The sequence below is a fragment of the Mesoplodon mirus genome (genome assembly GCF_964341445.2).
Source record: "Mesoplodon mirus genome assembly, chromosome: 19".
NCBI classification, from domain to species: Eukaryota; Metazoa; Chordata; class Mammalia; order Artiodactyla; family Ziphiidae; genus Mesoplodon; species Mesoplodon mirus.
Genome location: NC_138995.1, coordinates 4,207,221 through 4,226,996, shown reverse-complemented (window position 1 = coordinate 4,226,996; position 19,776 = coordinate 4,207,221). Strand labels below are relative to the sequence as shown.

The window sequence follows — 19,776 nt, the reverse complement described above, 5'->3', positions numbered from 1 at the left end:
GTGCAGGTATCTTTTTGAGTTATAGTTTTCTCTGGATGTATGCCCAGGAGTGGGATTGCTGGATCATACAGTAACTCTATTTTTAATTTTTTAAGGAAGCTCCATACTGTTCTCCATAGTGGCTGCACCAATTTACATTCCCACCAACAGTGTGGGAGGGTTCCCTTTTCTCCACATCCTCTCCAGTATTTGTTATTTGTAGACTTTCTAATGGTGGCCATTCTGACTGGTGTGAGAAATAATTGTAGTTTTGATTTGCACTTCTCTAATAATTAGCGAATGTCACCTTTCTTGAGCACCTACTGTGTGCCCATTCCTGGGATGGGATCCCTAATCCTAGTGACCACCTGTGATGCTGAGCTTGTGATCCCATTTTACAGGTGAGTACACTGAGGCTCAGCGAGGTGAACTGACATCCTGAGAGGGAATGGGAACCCTTGGCCGACTCCAGCCGCCCTGGGCCTCGTGCTGCTCACAGGTAAGATGGGCAGGAATGTGAGCTTGAAGCATGTGGTGCACAGTAGGTGTTTAGTCAGTGTTACTTCTCTCTTTCCTTTTCCCAAACATCAGGTGTCCAGCAGGTCTGGCTGTGAAGTGGGTGATATTTTCTTCTTGACTGCTCTATAAAACCATTACAAAATCAACCCTGGTTCCCAAAGGCAAAAACCTCCCCTGATAGAGGCCATCATGGTGGGCAAAAGGTTCTCACCGGCAGACCTGGGAGACAGGTCTCTCACGCTGGCTCTGAATGATTGCTGTGTGACCTCAGGCTGGTTACCGCCCCTCTCTGGGCAGCGTGTAGTTTCGGTTGACTCAAGTTCCCTTGCAGTCTCAGTCTCCAGGGAGCCTGTGAGCAAACTCTGGTCCCCGTCCAGAGGACTGAGGTCAGGCCAGGCTGGTGGCTGCTGCTGTGTCTCTACATGCGTCCTGGGAGGGCACACGGGCCCTCACAGCAAAGTCAAGCCCTCCTGCCATCCAAAAGGCCAAAGGGTGAATTTCCCTCTGCTGTGAATCTGCCCCCTTGGCGGGGCCGGTTTCCTGGCTTGGGGCTGAGGCTCTTCCTGGCCTTCTTCCCCAGGAAGGTCCCCAGGTTGTGGTCCAGCCCTGGCCGGGATCTAAAGGTCTGTGTCCTGGCCTGCCTTTGCCAGCGGGCACCTGGCTGATCTCCAGACAGTTACTCCTTGGAAGGGAAACGTGAGGGAAGGTGGGACAGCCCAGGGGTCCCCAGCTGTCCCTGGCAGTCCAACCCTTCTCCCAAATCTGGGAGGGCATCGTGCCTCCGATCCGTCTTTCTCACACTTTGCTGTCAGCGTGGGAAGGACCTTGGGGGTGGGGTGCCCCATAATGCTGGCCCGCTCAGCCAGCTTGAGTTGTATCCCTTAGAAAGATCTGTTCGAGTCCTAACCCCCAGAATCTGTGAGTGTGACCTTATATTTAGAAATAGGGTCTTTGCAGATGTCATCAAGTTAAGATGGGTTCGTACTGGATTAGGGTGGCCCTAATCTAATGCCTGGTGTCCTTATAAGAAGAGGGGAATTTAGACACAGACACACAGGGAGAAAGCCATGTGACAATGAAGGCAGAGTTTGGAGTGCTTCTTCTACAAGCCACGGAATCGTCCCTAGAGCCCTCAGAGAGAGCTCGGCCCTGCTGACACCTTGATTTTAGACTTCAGGGCTCCAGAACTATACATTTCTGCTGTTTTAAGAGCCCCTAGTTTGTGGCGCTTTGTTACGGCAGCCCCAGGACACTCACACACCCACTGCCTGCTCTTGCCCATTTCCCAGTAGTCATTGCTTTGAAGAAACATGAGGAAATCACCTAGTGTCCCTCCAAACTGAACATATCCAAACGCGAGGCCTGGCCTTTACTCACATCTTATGTCCTTCCTCCATTGTTGGGGGTTATCATTTTACGAAGGGATGCTAGCCAGAGATGGCCGTTGAACTTTACTGATCCTTTTGTTAGTTCTCAAAAGACTTTTCTGGGACTTCCCTGATGGCACAGTGGTTAAGAATCCGTCTGCTAATGCAGGGAACATGGGTTCGAGCCCTGGTCCGGGAAGATCCCACATGCCACGGAGCAACTAAGCCCGTGCGCCACAACTACTGAGCCCGCGAGCCACAACTACTGGGCCCACGTGCCACAACTACTGAAGCCCATGCGCCTAGAGCCCATGCTCCGCAACAAGAGAAGGCACTGCAATGAGAAGGCCGCGCACTGGAAGGAAGAGTAGCCCCTGCTCGCCGCAACTAGAGAAAGCCCATGTGCAGCAACGAAGACCCAACACAGCCAAAAATAAATTAATTAATTAATTTTTAAAAAAAGTTTTCTGAATTTCTATGAAATTCAAAAGTCTGGTGACATGGGCTCTGGAGTTAAGAGAGCTGGTTCTGGGTCAGGTCCTGCTTGAAATGCCCTGTGTGTATTTTCGGAGGAGCATCTAAACCCTTGGGGTCTTCCTGCCATCAGGAGGGTTGGAGCATGCCTAGCTCTTGGCCAGTTGTCAGGTCCCTTTAAAACTGGACCAGCCCCACGCCTGCTCCTCCTGCCTCCCCTCTCTCCATCCCTTAAGCCGGTCTCAAGTGCTGTCTGCGTGGTGCAAACTGTATTTGGTTTCTCAAGGGAAGGACACCGCTAAATACATAAGTAAATAAAAAGCAAAGTTCTTAGTTACACTTAGCCTCGAGAAGCTTAAAGGTCCCCTCTGGGAACTTTGCTGCCGAGTGAGCTTTCTTGACCTTCCCCATTGATTCTGGATTGGACAGGACTCCAGTATTTGTCAGTGACAGAAACTCAAACCAGAAGAGGCTCCCAATCAGAGGCTACTCTGGGAGCCTTGAAGGCTGTAACCAGGTACTTCAGTGCCATGAGATCTCATGCTATCTCCATCTTGGGGTCTCTGTGGGGACCTCATTTTCTCTGAGAGTAAACAGGTTTTCTCCCAGCAGTGAGAAACACAGTGCTGGTATCCTCAGGCTTAGGTCCTCCAGCTTGATGAAAAAAGAGAAAGGAGAGCATCTCTCTTCCTGTTTCAGAATATAGATGCTCCAGGGAAGGACTTTTATTGGCCAGCCTTAGTCACATGGCTAAGCCTTGGACTTATCACTTGGCGGGGGGGGGGGAGTTCTATGATTGGCCAGGCCTGAATCACATGTCCACTCAGGGGGTGGAGCCCTGTGATTGGCAGCTCACCCAGCATCACGTGGCTGATATAAGAGGAGCACAGCTCTCCAAGGGCTGGAAAGGGAGATGGATAGAACCAGGCCCCAGCTGTGCCCCAGCTCCCTCTGACCACAGCCCAAGGAGCCCTAGACTGGACATCAGACCCACGAGATCCTGAAGCGCTGGTCAGTGGGTTTTGCACACCTCTTCAAGATATATATATATTTAATTTTTATTTCTTTATTTTTGGCTGCACTGGGTCTTCACTGCTGCGCGTGGGCTTTCTCTAGTTGCCGTGAGAGGGGGCTACTCTTCTTTGCGGTGCACGGGCTTCTCATTGCAGTGGCTTCCCTTGTTGCAGAGCATGGGCTCTAGGCGCGCAGGCTCAGTAGTTGTGGCGCACGGGCTTAGTTGCTCCACGGCATGTGGGATCTTTGCGGACCAGGGAACGAACCTGTGTTCCCTGCATTGGCAGACGGATTCTTAACCACTGCGCCACCAGGGAAGTCCCAGGATTTAATTTCAAGTGAACTTTTACTTGGAAGACCAACCAGAGTTGTTCTGGCTGAGGCAGGAAGGGATAGACAGAGGAAACAGCGCTCAGAGTCCCCTCCCTCCCACCCTCGTTCAGGCTTCTCCACAGAGCAGAGCCTGAAAGTCACAGAGCCATCCCCGCCCTGCACACACGGGAGCGAGATCCCATTTTACAGACAGGAAAACTGAGGCTCTGAGGGCTCTATTCCTCGCCCGAGAAATTCCTCAGCAGTTCACAGCCACATCTGCTGCTGCCCAGACCAGGCAGTTGCCTGGAATTTGGGCCAGCCTCCTTTTCGCCCGGATGTTGGACCAAGTCCTTTGAATTCCCGGCAGAAGGGAGAGGTCCACAGACATCTCAGAGCTCAAATTAGGACTGTGGACTGTGGCTCTCTAACCTGCTTTGTGGCGAGCTTGAGAAGTGGCCCTGTGGCGTGGCGGCTGGCGAGTGCCTTCAGCCTGGTCAGCAAGACCCTTTTTCATGAGCGTGAACCGCCCTTGGCCCCGACGAAACAGCAGCGGGCTCCAGGCCTGAGGTTGTGCCCGCAGGATTCGCTGAGCCCAGCTGGTCAGCCCAGCCAGAGACGCAGTCACCGAAAGCCACAGTAGTCCCCACCCAAGGGACCTCTCCTGCCCTGTGCAGCCCCTGTTGTCTGCTGGTGGCACCCCCCACCCTGGGAAGGGCCAGCCCAGTCCTCCCTAGGACAGCCCAGTTGCCGGGAGGGCCCTGTGTCAACGCAGGAGGGCCCAAGATTTGTGGCCCCCGCGTTGACAGGCAGTGGATGCACAGAGAGACGGGTGTGAGTGGAGCGCAGGGCCCCTGGAGCAGGGGCGTCGGGAGTGACTGAATGGAGGCCAGCATACACAGGCCCCAGTGGCCTTTCTCCTGGACTCAAAAGAGGACTGACGGTCGTGGGGTGGCGCGGGGTCAGCTCTGTATTTAGGCCCACGCTCCACTGGGGGACCAGTTCCTCCGTCCTAGTCCACATCGCTCTGCCTGGAACTGTGTCCGGTAACTAGTCGGCTCTTTGCAGTGATGGCAACTCCACTGTTGCGGTGTCTCCGGCTAAAACCCAGAGTCGCCCTCGAGGCCTCACTGTCTCACACCTCACACCCCAATGCTGGGTTGCCTCTTACTTCGCCTTTTACTGGCTCACCTTCAAGGGGAAGTCCAAGGCCAGCTGCTTCTCCCCACCTGCACTGCCTCTGCCTGGTCCAGGCCGCCGTCCCTTCTCGCCTGGACTGTGCTGCGGTATCCCCGCTGTGCTCGGTGTCCCCGTGAGCCTGCCCTCACCCCGCATGGTCTGTCCCAACGCAGCAGGCCGAGGGCTGCTTGGAGAACTTGACTTCCGTCGGCTCCTGGGCCTCGCCTCTCAGAAGCCCCCGAGGTCTTTCCACCTATACTGCGGTGAATAGCATCCCCCCGCCAAGTTCACATCTGCCTGGACCTGTGAACGTGGCGTTGTTTGGAAATAGGGTCTTTGCAGATGTCACCAAGTTTAAATGAGATCAGCCTAAAGGAGCCCTCATCTAATGACCAGGGTCTTTATAAGAAGAGGGGGATTTAGGCACAGACACAGAGGGAAGACACATGTGTGAAGACAAAGGTGCAGGGGGGAGGAATGCATCCACAGGCCAAGGACACCTGAGGCCATCAGAAGCCAGAAGAGACAAGGAAGGATCCTCCCTGAGAGCCTTCAGATGGAGCCTGGCCCCGCTGACACCTTGATTTCAGACTTCTGGTCTCCAAAACCGTGAGACAATATACTTCTGTTGTTTGACGCCACCCAGTTTGTGGCCATTTGTTATAACAGCCACAGGAGACTAATACCGCCTCCTCTATCTGCGTTGTGGAGATTGCAATGCTCATCATCTAGCAAAGGCTCTGAGAAATTCTGCAAGGAAGCACGTGTTCCATTTTCCCGAGCTTATCCCATCATGCAAGCATCCAGTTGCAACTACCCTTTCACCTCCCATGGGACCCACTTTGGGAAATGTTGGACTAGAAAATTCCTGACATCCCCTCCAGGCTGAAAGTTCTGTTGCTTTTGGAATTGGAAGACAAGCCATGAAATAAGTAGAAAATTGTATGCATGATTAGATAGTCATTTTAAATATAGCCAAAATGCTCCTGCAGTTGTGGGGAAGCAAAATGAGTCTGGGGAAGAACAGCCGCTCTAGTTAACCAGCTCTAGTTAAGCACTCAGATGTGAGCGCCACTGACCCTGTAGGAGCTCAGTCTGAGGTCGGTCACTGTGGGAATGAGAACAGTGTAGTGTGTAACACTATTTCCTTGGGCTGTGTTCCTAGAAGTGGACTTGCTGGGTCAAAGGCTTTGCATTTTTAAGACATGGGATTCATAGTGCCAGACTGCTCTCCAGAAGGTTGTACAGATTTAAACTCCCACTAACGCAGACCAGCGGTACCCGTCTCCCATCTGTGCCAGCACTGGCCATTATCCTATTTGACATCTATAAATTGTCCTGTGTGTTTTGACCACAAAGGTAAATAGAGCTTTTATTGAGTTATCTGAGTTTCTACCGAGTCATGCCCAGAGCAGCCTGCCCACCAGCCCATCGCTGCCAGCAGAGGGCTCTTGCCAATGACTGGGCAGTGGTGCCCTGAGGTCAGGCCAAATTTTTGGAGGAAACAGCAAACCACACTCAGATTTGGCCTGAAATATTAAACTCTGAAAAAGAGAAGATTCAGTGTCATAGGATCCTTCCCCGGAGCAGAGTGGGAGAGAGAAAAGAGGTTGGGATTTGAAGTCAGGAACACCCGAGGGTTTGTCCTGACCTGGCCCCTTTCTAGCTCCGTGACCTTGGGCAGCTCACGTGAGCTTTTTGCACCTCAGTTTCCTTATCTTTGATGTGTGATAACGACTGCCCCAACCTCTCTGAGTTTGATGGGGATTAAATCATTTCCTTGTTACGAGATGGGCTTTGCATATGGAGCCCTAATACGAGCTGGGGTTCCAGGTGGCCCAATCCAGAGAGCGTCACAGAGAGGTGTAGTCGAGCCACCAAAATGGATTAGGAAGGAATTTGGATTCCCCCTTGCCTTTCTCTCAAACGTCAAGGGGAATCCACTCCTCAGCCCACAGTTGTGTTTCTTAACATCCTGCTTCCTCTGCCCCCTGCGTGTCTTGCATCCATCCTGCGGCAACTCCGGGACCCCCGCAGCCCCCCAGTCCCCCCCAAAGGTCAGCTCTCACTTTTGCCCTTTGCCCCCTCCACCTTGCTTTTGTCATGGAAATGAGCTTCCTCTCTCCAGTTTTGCTTGTTTTCTCATGGCCTCCCCTAGAATCTAGATTCTCCACAAGAAAGGGAGGATCCTCCCCTCTGTTCTCTGGCCTCTGTGGGTCCTGTTTTCCTCCACCTACTCCCGTCTCTGCCTACAACGTGGAACCGGTCTGAGGAAGACAGAACTCTCTTCGGGAAGCGGGGTGGGAGGGAGCCGAGTGGGCAAAGACAAAATACTCTTTCACTGATGGGGCCCCGTGCTGTAAACGTATCCGCGTGTGCTGCCGCTGGCTGCCCTGCTTCCATCACTTCTCCCGTAACGGAGGCCTTGTAACGTTTTTGGAGCTTTCCCTGTAGTGAACACGTTCTTTTTCTTCCTCGGAGTCTCCCGAAAGACAGGTGAGGGGGGCAAGTTCTAACCCGAGTTTTGGGGCCAGACTGGCATGGCGGCCCAGCCTTGGGAGAGGCAGGCGTGGGAGGTCGGGGCTGGTGGGAGGTCGTCTTCAGCGGCTGCCTCTTTCTCCAGCCTCTTCCCCCCATTGTCAGAGGGCCCCGTTGCTTACACAGCGTGTGTTCAAACAGAACTCCACCGAGGGTCGCCTCTCCCTCCGCCACCATCCTCACCCTCCTGCTGGGGTCCTGAGAGCGCCGGGTGCCGAGCCCCACCTGAGCCTTGCCCTGAACCATATCCTGTTCCCTAAGATCCAGAGCGGGGTCTGCTCCCGTGTGTCCGGTCCGGCCCTGACGGGAGGGTGGAGCAAGGTTCGGGGCTGGGGAGAGCTGGAGAGGTGGGGTCAGCCTGGGCTCAGCCGGCCCCCTTATTAGGAGCTGGGTGGCCTCACGTAGGATGCTGAACCTCTACAAGCCTTGCCCTCCTCATCCGCGAAGTGGTCGTGATGATACCTGCCCCCTCACGGTACAGGGCTCGGAGGAAACTGAACCTGCTGGGCACGCTTAGCTGTGGGCCTCCTCCGTGCATTCCCTCTCTGTGCACCAGGCATCCGCCGGCTGTCTGTTCACCACTCTGCTGGGCGTCCCGCCAACTCCTGGTGATACCCGAGGAATAGTAGCTGCCGGGGTGGTCGCTGACAGTCTCGCCCAGTGGGTGTAATTGCTTTGATGAGAATACAGGGCCTGTGGGCTTAAAGGGGGGCCTAACCCAGCCTGGGGTGACCAGGGAAGGCTCCCTGGAGGAGGTGGTGACGGAGTCAGGCCTTAAACAGTGTGTGAAAAGTAGTCGTTCATTTTTCCATCTGTGTGATTAACAAGCATCTATACCATGTCTACAGAGTACGAATGCCAAGTCAGGTGTTGGGAAAACGAGGGCACATCAAGTGTTGGCCCTGGGAGATTTGAGGCCAGGAAAGTGGCGAGGATGTCTCAGACCTCCCTTTCCAGGCTGCATGGGGCCAGGGCGTGGCCAGGCTGGGTGCGGGAGTGCTGGCAGGGCTGTCCCCGCATGGGGATCAGAGCCAGGGGCCCGCAGCCCGTTCGGTATCGGAGAGCCGTGTGGTGGAGTAGCGTGTGGCTGAGGACGAGAGGAGGTGGTGCTTCCTCTGGTTGAAACAACCTCCAAGATACATCGTTCAGTGAAAAACAGCAGAGTGCCACACTGCAGGATGGGGCCGTTATGCTACATACGTGTGCACGTGTGTGTGTGAGTACACATATGGGACGCCCAGGACACGGACTGGCAAGTCTCTCACCCACCTGAGACCCTGCTCCTGGGAGGATGTTTGCTGCTCATCTGAGGAGCCCACGGGGTTGCAGAAAGCCAGCAGGGCCGGGGGGAGAGGGGACAGGCCCAGAGCGGGCGAGCAGGGCTGGGGTGAGGGCCCGCCCCGACGGGGCTGCCGCGTGGCATTGAGGTGGAAGCTTGTCATATGTATGCAAACATGAGATGGGGTGTCACTCAGCCGTGACCCGCTCCGCCACGCATGAGCCCCAAAGACATGCTGAGTGAAGGAAGCCAGGCACAGCGTGTGAGTCCGTCCACAAGCAGTGTCCAGAACAGGCAAATCCATAGAGACAGAGTACGTGAATGGTCGCTGGGGGCTGCGGAAGGGGGAGTGAGTGATGTTGGGTCTGGGGCTTTTTGGGGGATGATGGAAATGCTTTGGAGCTAAACAGAGGTAGTGGTTACACAACACTGTGAAGGTACCAAATGCCACTGGATTGTCTACTTTAAAATGGTCAGTTGTTTTTCTTTTTTTTTTGCGGTATGCGGGCCTCTCACTGTTGTGGCCTCTCCTGTTGCGGAGCACAGGCTCTGGACGCGCAGGCTCAGCGGCCATGGCTCACGGGCCCAGCCGCTCTGCGGCATGTGGGATCTTCCCGGACTGGGGCACGAACCCGTGTCCCCTGCATCGGCAGGTGGACTCTCAACCACTGCGCCACCAGGGAAGCCCTTTTTTTTTTTTTTTATTGAAGTAGAGTTGATTTACAGTGTTGTGTTAATTTCTGCTGCACAGCAAAGTGATTCAGTTATACATATATATTATTTTTCATATTCTTTTCCATTCTGGTCTATCATAGGATATTGAATATAGTTGCCTGTGCTCTACAATAGGACCTTGTTGTTTACCCATCCTCTGTGCAAAGACATAGCTGCTCACCCCAAGCTCCCACAGTCCCCTCCCCCTTGGCAACCACAAGTCTGTTCTGTATGTCTGAGAGTCTGTTTCTGTTTCAGAGATATGTTCACTTGTGCCATATTTTAGATTCCACATGTAAGTGATATCATATGGTAGTTGTCTTTCTCTTTCTGACTTACCTCATTTAGTATGATAATCTCTAGTTGCATCCATGTTGCTGCAAATGGCATTATTTCATTGTTTTTTTATGGCTGAGTAGTATTCCACTGTATATATGTACCACATCTTCTTTATCCATTCATCTGTCAATGGACGTTTCGGTTGTTTCCACATCTTGGCGATTGTGAATAGTGCTGCTGTGAACATAGGGGTGCATGTATCTTTTTGAATTACAGTTTTGTCTGGACATATGCCCAGGAGTGGGATTGCTGGATCACATGGTAGCTCTATTTTTAGTTTTTAAGGAACCTCCATATTGTTTTCCATTGTGACTGTACCAGTTTACATTCCCAATAACAGTGCAGGGAGGGTTCCCTCTTCTCCACACCCTCTCCAGCATTTATTATTTGTAGACTTTTTAATGATGGCCATTCTGACGGGTGTGAGGTGGTACCTCATTGTAGTTTTGATTTGCATTTCTCTAATAATTAGCGACGTTGAGCATCTTTTCATGTGCCTGTTGGCCACCTGTATGTCTTCTTTGCAGAAATGTCTATTTAGGTCTCCTGCCCATTTTCAGTTGGGTTGTTTTTTTGTTGTTGAGTTGTATGAGTTGTTTGTATATTTTGGAACTTAAGCCCTTGTTGGTCATATCATTTGCAAACATTTTCTCCCATTCTATAGGTTCTCTTTTCATTTTGTTTATGGTTTCCTTCGCTGTGCAAAAGCTTGTAAGTTTGTTTAAGTCCCATTTGTTTATTTTCGCTTTTACTTCTGTTGCCTTGGGGGACTGACCTAAGAGAACAGTACTATGATTTATGTCAGAGAATGTCTTGCCTCTATGCTCTTCTAGGAGTTTTATGGTTGTCCTCTCTTACATTTAGGTCTTTAAGCCATTTCGAGTTTATTTTTGTGTATGGTATGAGGGTGTGTTCCAGCTTCATTGATTTACGTGCAGCTGTCCCGCTTTTCCAGCACCACTTGCTGAAGAGACTGTCGTTTTCCCATTGTATATTCTTGCTTCCTTTGTCGAAGGTTAATTGACCATAGGTGTGTGGGCTTATTTCTGGGCTCTCTATTCTGTTCCATTGATCCATATGTCTGTTTTTGTGCCAATACCATGCTGTTTTTATTACTGTAGCTTTGTAGTATTGTCTGAAGGCTGGGAGTGTTATGCCTTAAAGTGGTCAGTTTTATGTTATGTGAATTTTGCCCCCATAAATTCTTTTAAAAGAATTCAAACGTTGTCCCGATGACTGTGCATGTGAGGACGGCCGCCCCGGTCCCCAGGCAGCTGGCCAGGGAAGAATGGGGTCCAGGCAGCCATGAATCTGCATTTCTAGGTGAAACCTCCTGTTTTGCAGATGGGAGCAACTGACTGTGGGTATTTGACCCACCCATGGGGGCTGGTTCCAGGTCACGGCCACCAGTCTGCGGCCTCTGCCCAAGAGCATCCACCCTTGGTCCAGAGTGCCTTGACGGCTGCCCACAGGCCTCGGGCTTTGCTGGGAAACAGGAGGGCAGATGGAAAAGTACCCCCAGTGGGGAGAGAGTCCCAGACAAACTGAAGACGCTGGTGGTTTTCAAAGACACGAGCTGCAGCCTCTTAAAATTCCCCAAGCCTCCCTGCCATGGATAAAATGCTTTCTGGGGAGATTGCAAATGTTTGCTCTGGTGGGACTTTGTTATAAATGGACTTGGTTTTGTTTAGTTGGTTACGGTTTTATTTGGTTAAAAAAAACCAACCCTGTAAGATCATCTTAACTGAGGACTCCATGTTAATCCAAAAAAACCAAGAAAGGGCAAACAAGACGGACGAGGAGTCTGACTGCCTGCTGCACTTCGGGTCTGGCTGCAAAGCCCTTCCTCGGACCAGCCTGTCATAGTTGCTACCGTTTCTGGAGTGCCTACTGTGTACCAACCGTCCAGGTCAGCCCTGTATGGTTCCTTCTTTCTAATCCTCCCAAAGGCTTCACAAGGCAGGAACTGTTGTTGCATTGTTTTAAAGATGAGGAAGCTGAGGCCCAGAGAGGTGAAGGTGCTTGCCCCAGGTCACACAGCTGGGAGGTGGCAGGGATGGACATTGTAGCCTGTCTGGCTCTTTCAGTGGTATTTCACAGCCACTTAGGCTGAAAACCAGACCTGCCCTCAGAGTAACCCTCACGGAGGCCACCTGGTCACCGAGGTTTCTGGGGCGCTGAGCAGGGTCTTGTGTCTGCCAGCGAGCCTGCAAGGCCACCGGAGAGCAACCGTCCCCCGGTGCCCAGATGGCAAGGTGTCACCCAGGCCGAGGCCAGAGAAAGGCCATGTGCAGACCCCCCTCCCTGGCCACTTAAACCCGCACCCCTGCATCCCATTGGGGTGGCTATCCACAGCAGATGCAACCCCTGCTCCCACCAAGGACCCCTCCCTAACAATCCACCCGAGAGGGAAATGTCTTTGAAATTCTTGATCTTGAGAAGTCCGTTTGCTTTGCTTTTGGGCTTTGGGGGAGATGGTCAGCCCATCTTTAAGAAATCTGCTTCAGATGAGCCCCCGCCCCACCCAGCCGATGACCTTTGTGTCTGTGCACATGTGTTAACCCCTCAGCATCTTCTCTGAGCCTGGTAGGCTGACACGTGAGCTTCACCAGCTCTTCCAACCCCAGTGTTCTCTGATTTTAACCAGCTCCAATTCTGAGTTCACTGCCAAGCCTTTCCCTGCCCCAGGGCCTTTGTACAGCCCTTCCCTCCCCCAGGGGCCCTCCCTGATTCTTCTTTCTCTGTGATACTCTCGCTAATGCTCCCTCTCCCTGCTGCTCTGTTCTTTTATAGCACGAATCACAGCATATAATTATACGTTTAATTTCTTATATTTGTGTTTACTGAGGGCAGAGGCCTCACCAGCACACAGTAGGTGTTCAGTAAATATTTGTGGACCGGCCGGCCGGATGCACCAATGTTGTAGGAATTTTTCTGTGGCCTGAGCAGTGTGCAGTGCCCACGCATTTGCTATCCCATGGCGCCCTCTGGTGGACATTAGGCAGATGCCAGGCTGAGACTAACCCCTTTCTCTTCTCCTTTCAGCATCGTCCCCAGCCCCGTGCCACCTGGGACCTGGCCACCAAGGTGTGGCCACCATCGGTGACGTGAGTACATGAAGCAGCAGAAATGGGTCTTCCTGGAGTTCTGTGAGCTGCTTCTGGATGAGCAGGTGAGTTGGAAGTCAGCCAGCTTCTCACATTATTATCATTAATAATATTGTCATTGTTATTAAATAGCGTTAGTAATGTTCAACATAGAACACTCACTGTGCACCACCCGTGGACCCCTGAGCAGCCTCTCCCTGTCGTCGCCTGGGTCCCTTCCCTCTCTCCTCTTCCAGGTGGTGATGGAGACCGTGGTGGGTATGTCCCTGTCATTAACCTATCTCCATCGCCCCTGGATTTGCATTAAAGCTCATGGGGAAAAGATCAAGCGAGTTTATATCCTGAGCCAGGGAATGTGATGCTGTGGGACACACATCCCAGACACTCAGAAAGCAGAGTCTGAATATCAGAGGAAGCCCACAAGTTCCCAGTTGGGCCTGGCACCTGCATACATGCTGAGCACAACACAGAAGCTTCCGGTGCGGGTGCGGGCGCAGCTCCGGGAAATCGACAGGTATTGCTCAAGTCTGAGGGAGGCGTGGATCAGCCTGCAGACAAGGGTGAAGTTCATCTGGCATATACTTTGCGGTTCAAACCCTGAACTGAAAATATTATCGAAAAAACCTCGGTGAAGGCTTTATTGTTCTCGACTTCTCTGTTGATTCAAGAAGCTATTACTTTTTACTGTTTTTACTTTAAAAAATAAAAACAGAGAAGGATCTAGGTTAGAAAAATGTGCTTTTATTCTAGCCAAAGTGCCCGTGGGGAAATCCCTCCTTTCTCCCTACCCGTGAGAACCTGGGCACATCCTGTAACCTTGATGAAACTCAGTTTTTTTGGTCTATAAAATGGGTATACTGTTATCTGCCTGAAGGTCGTAGGGAAAATGCAGTCAGATCATGTATAGGAAGGCATTTTGGAAACCGGAAACGTCAAAACTGTGTCCTGGTGATCATTACTATTCTTTAACCTTGCACTTGGAGCTTTTCTTGGAACTCAAGCAAGTTCTACCAAGTTCTACCAGCCTGGGGATGGTGCTGGTTTGTCAGAGGGCTGGTTGCTGCCTGTGAGCCTCAGTTTCCTGGTGCCCATGGGCCTGTTGACCTGTGGCTAGATGGCACGTCAAGCTTGGCTGTCCCATGCCGGGCGCCTGCTCGGGAGAGGATTTCAGGGCTGGTGCGCCGGTGTGCCTGTGGACTCAGGATAACACTGTGTCTCGAATGAGCCAGAGCTTGTGTACCCAAAGGACCATGTCCGCTTCAAAGTGGGCCCCAGCCACCTCCGCACTGATTTGATGATGTCTCCGGGCCTTAAGACAGGCCTGCCACTTAGGGGAAGTGGATTCAGAGCTGGGTGACCCCTTCCTCGGGGTGGCTGGGAAGCAGCCAGGGTCACTGCAGGGCGGCAGGTCCGCGAGGACTGCCCTGCGCTGCCGCAGGTCTCACCAAACCCCAGCAGCAGCCGGGAGGCTAGCTCTGCAGGACTGCGCCTCTCCCCTCCCACGTGACACCGCTGAAGGGACCACCCCCCACTCACTGACGCATTTCCTGCGTAAATAATCTGCCTTTTTCTGCCTTCAGCCCGTATGAGCCGTGTCACCGTCCAGGCTTGTCTCGTTAAGCCCTAGGCAGGCCTCAGAATGAGGAGGCTCTAAACACCCTTTTAAAGTAGACGGCAAGCGGCTCAACTCAGTAGCCTTCTTTTCTGGGTCACGTACTCAAAAACACTGTTTATTCTACAAACCTATGAGGACTTAAACATTGAGATTTTCTGAAAGGCTGGTCCCCTCAGCAAATCCAAGTACCCTCCTTGCTCTCTGTTCCCCTCCTGCTTCGACTTTATACAGACGTGCGTGTGTGCCCGTGCGTGTCATCCTGACATAGGCATGTAAGCGAGGATTGTCCTCTTCACTCACACAAGCGAAATACGTTGCAGCGTCGCCAAATGGTTGACGCTTGGTGCAGCTACTGCAGGGTAATGAACGCTTCCCATGTTGGCTGACATCTAGACTTTGCTACTCGAAGTGTGGGCCACGGACCGGCAGCAACAGCGCCACCAGGAGTTGGTAGGAAATGCAGAGTCTCAGGCCGCACCCAGGACCTGCCGAATCAGAACCTAAAGTTTACTCGGATGCAGGGAATTTGTATGTCCATTAAGGTGTCGGTGCGTAAAATGCTGGATGTATTTGGACAACACGGTGGTGGCCTCACGAGAAGAAGGCCTTGCAGGGCGTGCACTTCTGTGGGTTCTCGTGTGTAAACGACTCCTGAGAAGAACCTGGGGGCTTTAGGGACCCAAGTAAATGTAAGTGCTTGCTCCCAGCTCATCTCCACTCAGCCTTCCAAGTCGTGCTTCTTTGGGATGCTCCAGCATTGGAAAAGTAACCACAACCGTCGAGCCAAGTGTCTGCTGCCCACCTGGGCGGGGAGAGGAGATGACCAAAAAACGGGCCGGACATTGTTAGGAACGATGGGCTGACGCCACAGGAAGGGAGACGGCAGAACGGTGGCAACACCAAGTTTCATGAGTTGGAATTAAATGACGTCATCGCTGATTCCTGCAGCTGTTTATAGTCTTACCTGGAGTTGCTGTGTTTGTGTTACTTGGAAAACGTGTGGTGACCATGTGACCTGCAACCAGGTCACCATTCCTGTGGCACCACCTTTAAAGCTCTGGGAGGTCCACGTGGTCTGGAGCAGCTCGTCGCCCTTGGCCTAGGGCTGGGTAGGAGCCTTCATTTCTCCCTTCTTGACTCGTTTCCACACCATGTCCTCAAGGATGACAATCAAAACGAGGAGATGCAATAAAAGAAGCAGCATAATTAAACCCCAAACATTTCATTTGGTTTGAACATTGCTTCTTTATCAATTTGAGGTCTCAAGTACCTCCCCCCAAAATTCCTCAAAACAAAGTATGTGCCACGAATGCTTGCATTTGCAACCCCCAGAGCAGTGATGCCGACCATTAACTCTCTACCAGACCCACCACAGCAATCACCTTGGCTGGCGTTTTCAAGTGGTGTGCTATTTCTTCAGGATTTAGTCTTGGTAGGTTTCTGATTCTAGGAATTGATCCTCTTCTTCTGGGTTATCCAGTTTGCCGGCCCGTAATTGTTCGTAGTGGTCTCTTGTGACCATTCTTCTTCCTCTGGCATTGGTTATAATGTCTGGTTTTTCATCTCTAGTTTTATTAAGTCTGCACAGACATATAACTAGTACAGAGATTGAGACAGTGATCAAAAATCTCCCAACAAAGTCAAGTCCAGGAATAGATGGCTTCACTGGTAAATTCCACCAAACATTTAAGGAAGAATTAATGCCATTCCTTCTCAAACTCTTTCAAAAAACTGAAAAGGTGGAAACACTTCCAAACTGATTTTATGAGGCCAGCATTACCCTGATACCAAAGCCAACGACACCACAAGAAAAAACTACAGGCCAATATCCCTGATGAACATGGATGCAAAAATCCTCCATAAAACAAAACACCAACAAACTGAATCCAACAGCACATTAAAAGAATCGTATGCCATGACCAAGTGGGATTTATATTTGGAATGCAAGGATGTTTCAACAAACAAAAATCAATCAATGTGATACACCATATTAACTGAATAAAAGATAAAAGATATGATCGCCTCTATAGAAGCAAAAAAAAAAAAGCATTTGACAAAATTCAACCCCCTTTCATGATAAAAACTCTCAACAAGCTAGGAATAGAAGGTAAGTGAGTCAACATAATAAAGGCTATATATAAAAAGCCCACAATTAATATCAGACTCAATAGTGAAAAACTGAAAGCTTTTCCTCTAAACCAGAAACAAGGCAAGGATGCCCACTCTCACCTCTTCTATTTAACATAGTACTGGAAGTCCTAGCCAGAGCAGTTAGGCAAGAAAAAGAAGTAAAAGGCATTCAAATTGGAAAGGAAGAAATAAAATTGTTCCCATTGGCAGACAACGTAATGTTGCAAACTCTAAAGATGCCACCAAAAAACTGCTAAAACTAATAAATTCAGTAAAGTTGCAGAATACAAAATCAACATGCAAAAATCAGTTGCATTTCTATACCCTAACCACAAACTACCTGAAGGAAATTAGGAAAATAATCCTATTTACAATGGCACCAAAAAGAATAAAATACTTAGGAATAAACTTAACTAAGGAGGTAAAAGACTTGTATACTGAAAACTACAGAACGCTGATCAAAGAAATTAAAGAAGAAACAAACAAATGGAAAGACATCCATGTTTCTGGATCAGAAGACTTAATATTGTGAAAGTGTCCATACTACCCAAATATATCTACAGATTCAGCACAATCCCTATCAAAATCCCAACAGTATTTTTTTACAGAAATAGAGAAAACTCTAAAATTCATATGGAACCACAAAAGACCACAAAGAGCCAAATCACTCTTGAGAAAGAACAAAGCTAGAGGCCTCACACTTTCTAGATTCAAAATATATCACAAAGCTCTTGTAATCAAAACAGTATGGTACTGGCACGAAGACAAACATATAGACCAATGGAACAGAATACAGAGCCCAGAAATAAAACCACGTGTGTACGGTCAGCTGGTCTTCAACAAGGGTGCCAGTGTTGCACGACGGGGAAAGGACAGTCTCTTCAGCAAGTGATTTTTAGAAAACTAGACATCCACATATCTTACACCACAGAGACTGGACCCTTACCTTACACTGCACATAAAACACATCAACTCCAAGTGGGTCAGACTTAAACAAGAGGCCTGAAACTCCTAGCATAGCACACAGGGATTGAAAAGTGTCCATACAACCTGTGCATGGATGTTTATGACAGCTTTACTCATCATTGCGAAAACTTGGAGGCAAGCACGATGCCCTTAGGTGGACGAATGGATAAACTGTGGCACAGCCAGAGAGCAGAATACTATTCAGCACTAAAGAGAAATGCCTTGTCAAGCCGTGAAAAGACACGGAGGAACCTTAAAGGCATATTACTGTGTGAAAGAAGCCAATCTGAAAAGGCTACTTTATGGTTCCAACTCTATGAGATTGTGAAAAAAGGCAAAACCATGAAGACAGTAAAAAGATCAGTGGTTGCCAGTGTGGGCAAGGGAGTGGAGGGATAGGTAGGCAGAGCACATAAGATTTCTAGGGCATTGAAAATACTTGGAGTGCTGACATAATGGTGGATACACGGCATCAGACACTTGTCCAAACCCATGGAATGTACACCACCAAGAGTGAACCTAATGTAACTGTGGACTCTGGGTGGTGATGACGTGTCAGTGTAAGTTCATCAGTGACAAGTGCACCATCTGGCGGAGACGCCGACAGTGTGGGGAGGCTGTGCGTGTGTGGGGACAGCGGGTATGTGGGAACTCTATCTTCCTCTCAATTATACTGTGCACCTAAAACTGCTCTTAAAAAAGCAGTCTTTTAAAAAACTCTTGGAAATTAAAACAGCCTGAATAAAATATCCAATAGAAGAGATAGAAGACAAAGTTAGGTATATTTTCCAGAAAACAGAGGAGAGTCTAGGCAGCCAAATATGTAAAAGTCAGAGAAATAAGAAACTGGAGAGGGTGAAACTCCCAAAGACAGAACACGGCAGTCTTTTTTTTTTTTTTTTTTATTGGCTGTGTTGGGTCTTTATTGCTGCGCATGGGCTTTCTCTAGTTGCGGCGAGCGGAGGCTACTTTTCTTTGTGGTGCGCGGGCTTCTCATTGTGGTGGCTTCTCTTGTTGTGGAGCACGGGCTCTAGGCATGTGGGCTTCAGTAGTTGTGGCTCGCGGGCTCTAGAGTGCAGGCTCAGTAGTTGCGGAGCACTGACTTACTTGTTCCATGGCATGTGGGATCTTCCCGGACCAGGGCTCGAACCTGTGTCCCCTGCATTGGCAGGCGGATTCTTTACCACTGCGCCACCCGGGAAGCCCCTGGAACACAGCACTTTTGCCAGAACCGAGGAGCACGTGTCTCAGGTGGAAAGGGTCCACCAAGCATTAGCACAAGGCATCAAGGCAGAGGACTGTTGACTTTGAGGAACCAAGGACTAAAAAGAAGATAGTGAAGGCTTCCTGAGTTAAAAAAAAAAAAGGCAGGTTGTCTGAGACAGGAACCGGAAGTTCCCGGACCCTCTCGGCGGCAAAGCTGGGAGGCCGCAGTGGGGTCTCCAAAGTGCACAGAGACCCCGTAATTTCCACGCCTCCCATCAGTCCTGGGGCAGAGCCATTCCTTCCGTAAAGATCAGCACCCGGCTCGGGGAGCGCTCGCTGACCCAGCCGCACACCTGCAGTTGGCCGCAGCTTCCCTGTGTCCTGTGTAAGGAGCAATCCGGTTTCATACTGGATCCTCAGTCAACACTGTGGGCAGCTGACCTGTCACTGAAGGCTCCAGAGTGCTACTCTGGGATCAACAGGGATTTTATGGGCACCCCGCCCACTGTTCCTGGGCTTTTCCCAGGCCGCCTCTCCTTCAGGATACTTCTCTGCTTGAGCAGCCAAACCCAAATCTCCTAATGGAAGACAGGATTCAGCCACCTTCCTAGTTGGGTCATCTTTACATTTTCCATTTTAATGCAGACGTCATCTGAGATGAGCCTATAAAACATCCCAACAGGAAGAACACAAAACGCGACACAATTCTGCAGAGCCACAAACACAAGCCTGAGGGTAGCTGCCGGCGCAGCAGCGTGCTCGGGGACATGCCTGCAAGCCCGGCCAGTGCTCCCCTACGTGGTGGCCACCCTTGCTTCACCTCTCTGGGTCCCTCCCTTGAGTGCAAGTACTAGTAGACACACTGTTGAATGAAGTTGTGGGCACCTGAGATGCTGGATGGAAGAGAGTGATCTTTAAAATTTTTATTTCCAAGAGCACTAAAAAAAGGGGATGTTTAGGACAAAGCTAAGTGAGATCAGTTGCGTCGACTGGAAGTAAAATGTTAAATGTGGAGACGGCGACCTTTGGGAGAGCGGC

At 50.6% G+C, this 19,776-nt stretch overlaps 1 long non-coding RNA gene across 1 annotated transcript in view; it reads left to right on the top strand.

Moving 5' to 3' along the window:
• The window catches only part of LOC309794521, a 32,669-nt gene that overhangs the window by 5,011 nt on the left and 7,882 nt on the right, over positions 1-19,776 (top strand). Inside the window, exons 2-3 of the long non-coding RNA XR_014292116.1 lie at positions 381-478; positions 12,760-12,886. This is a non-coding gene — a long non-coding RNA (uncharacterized lncRNA). The remainder of the gene's footprint in view (positions 1-380; positions 479-12,759; positions 12,887-19,776) is intronic.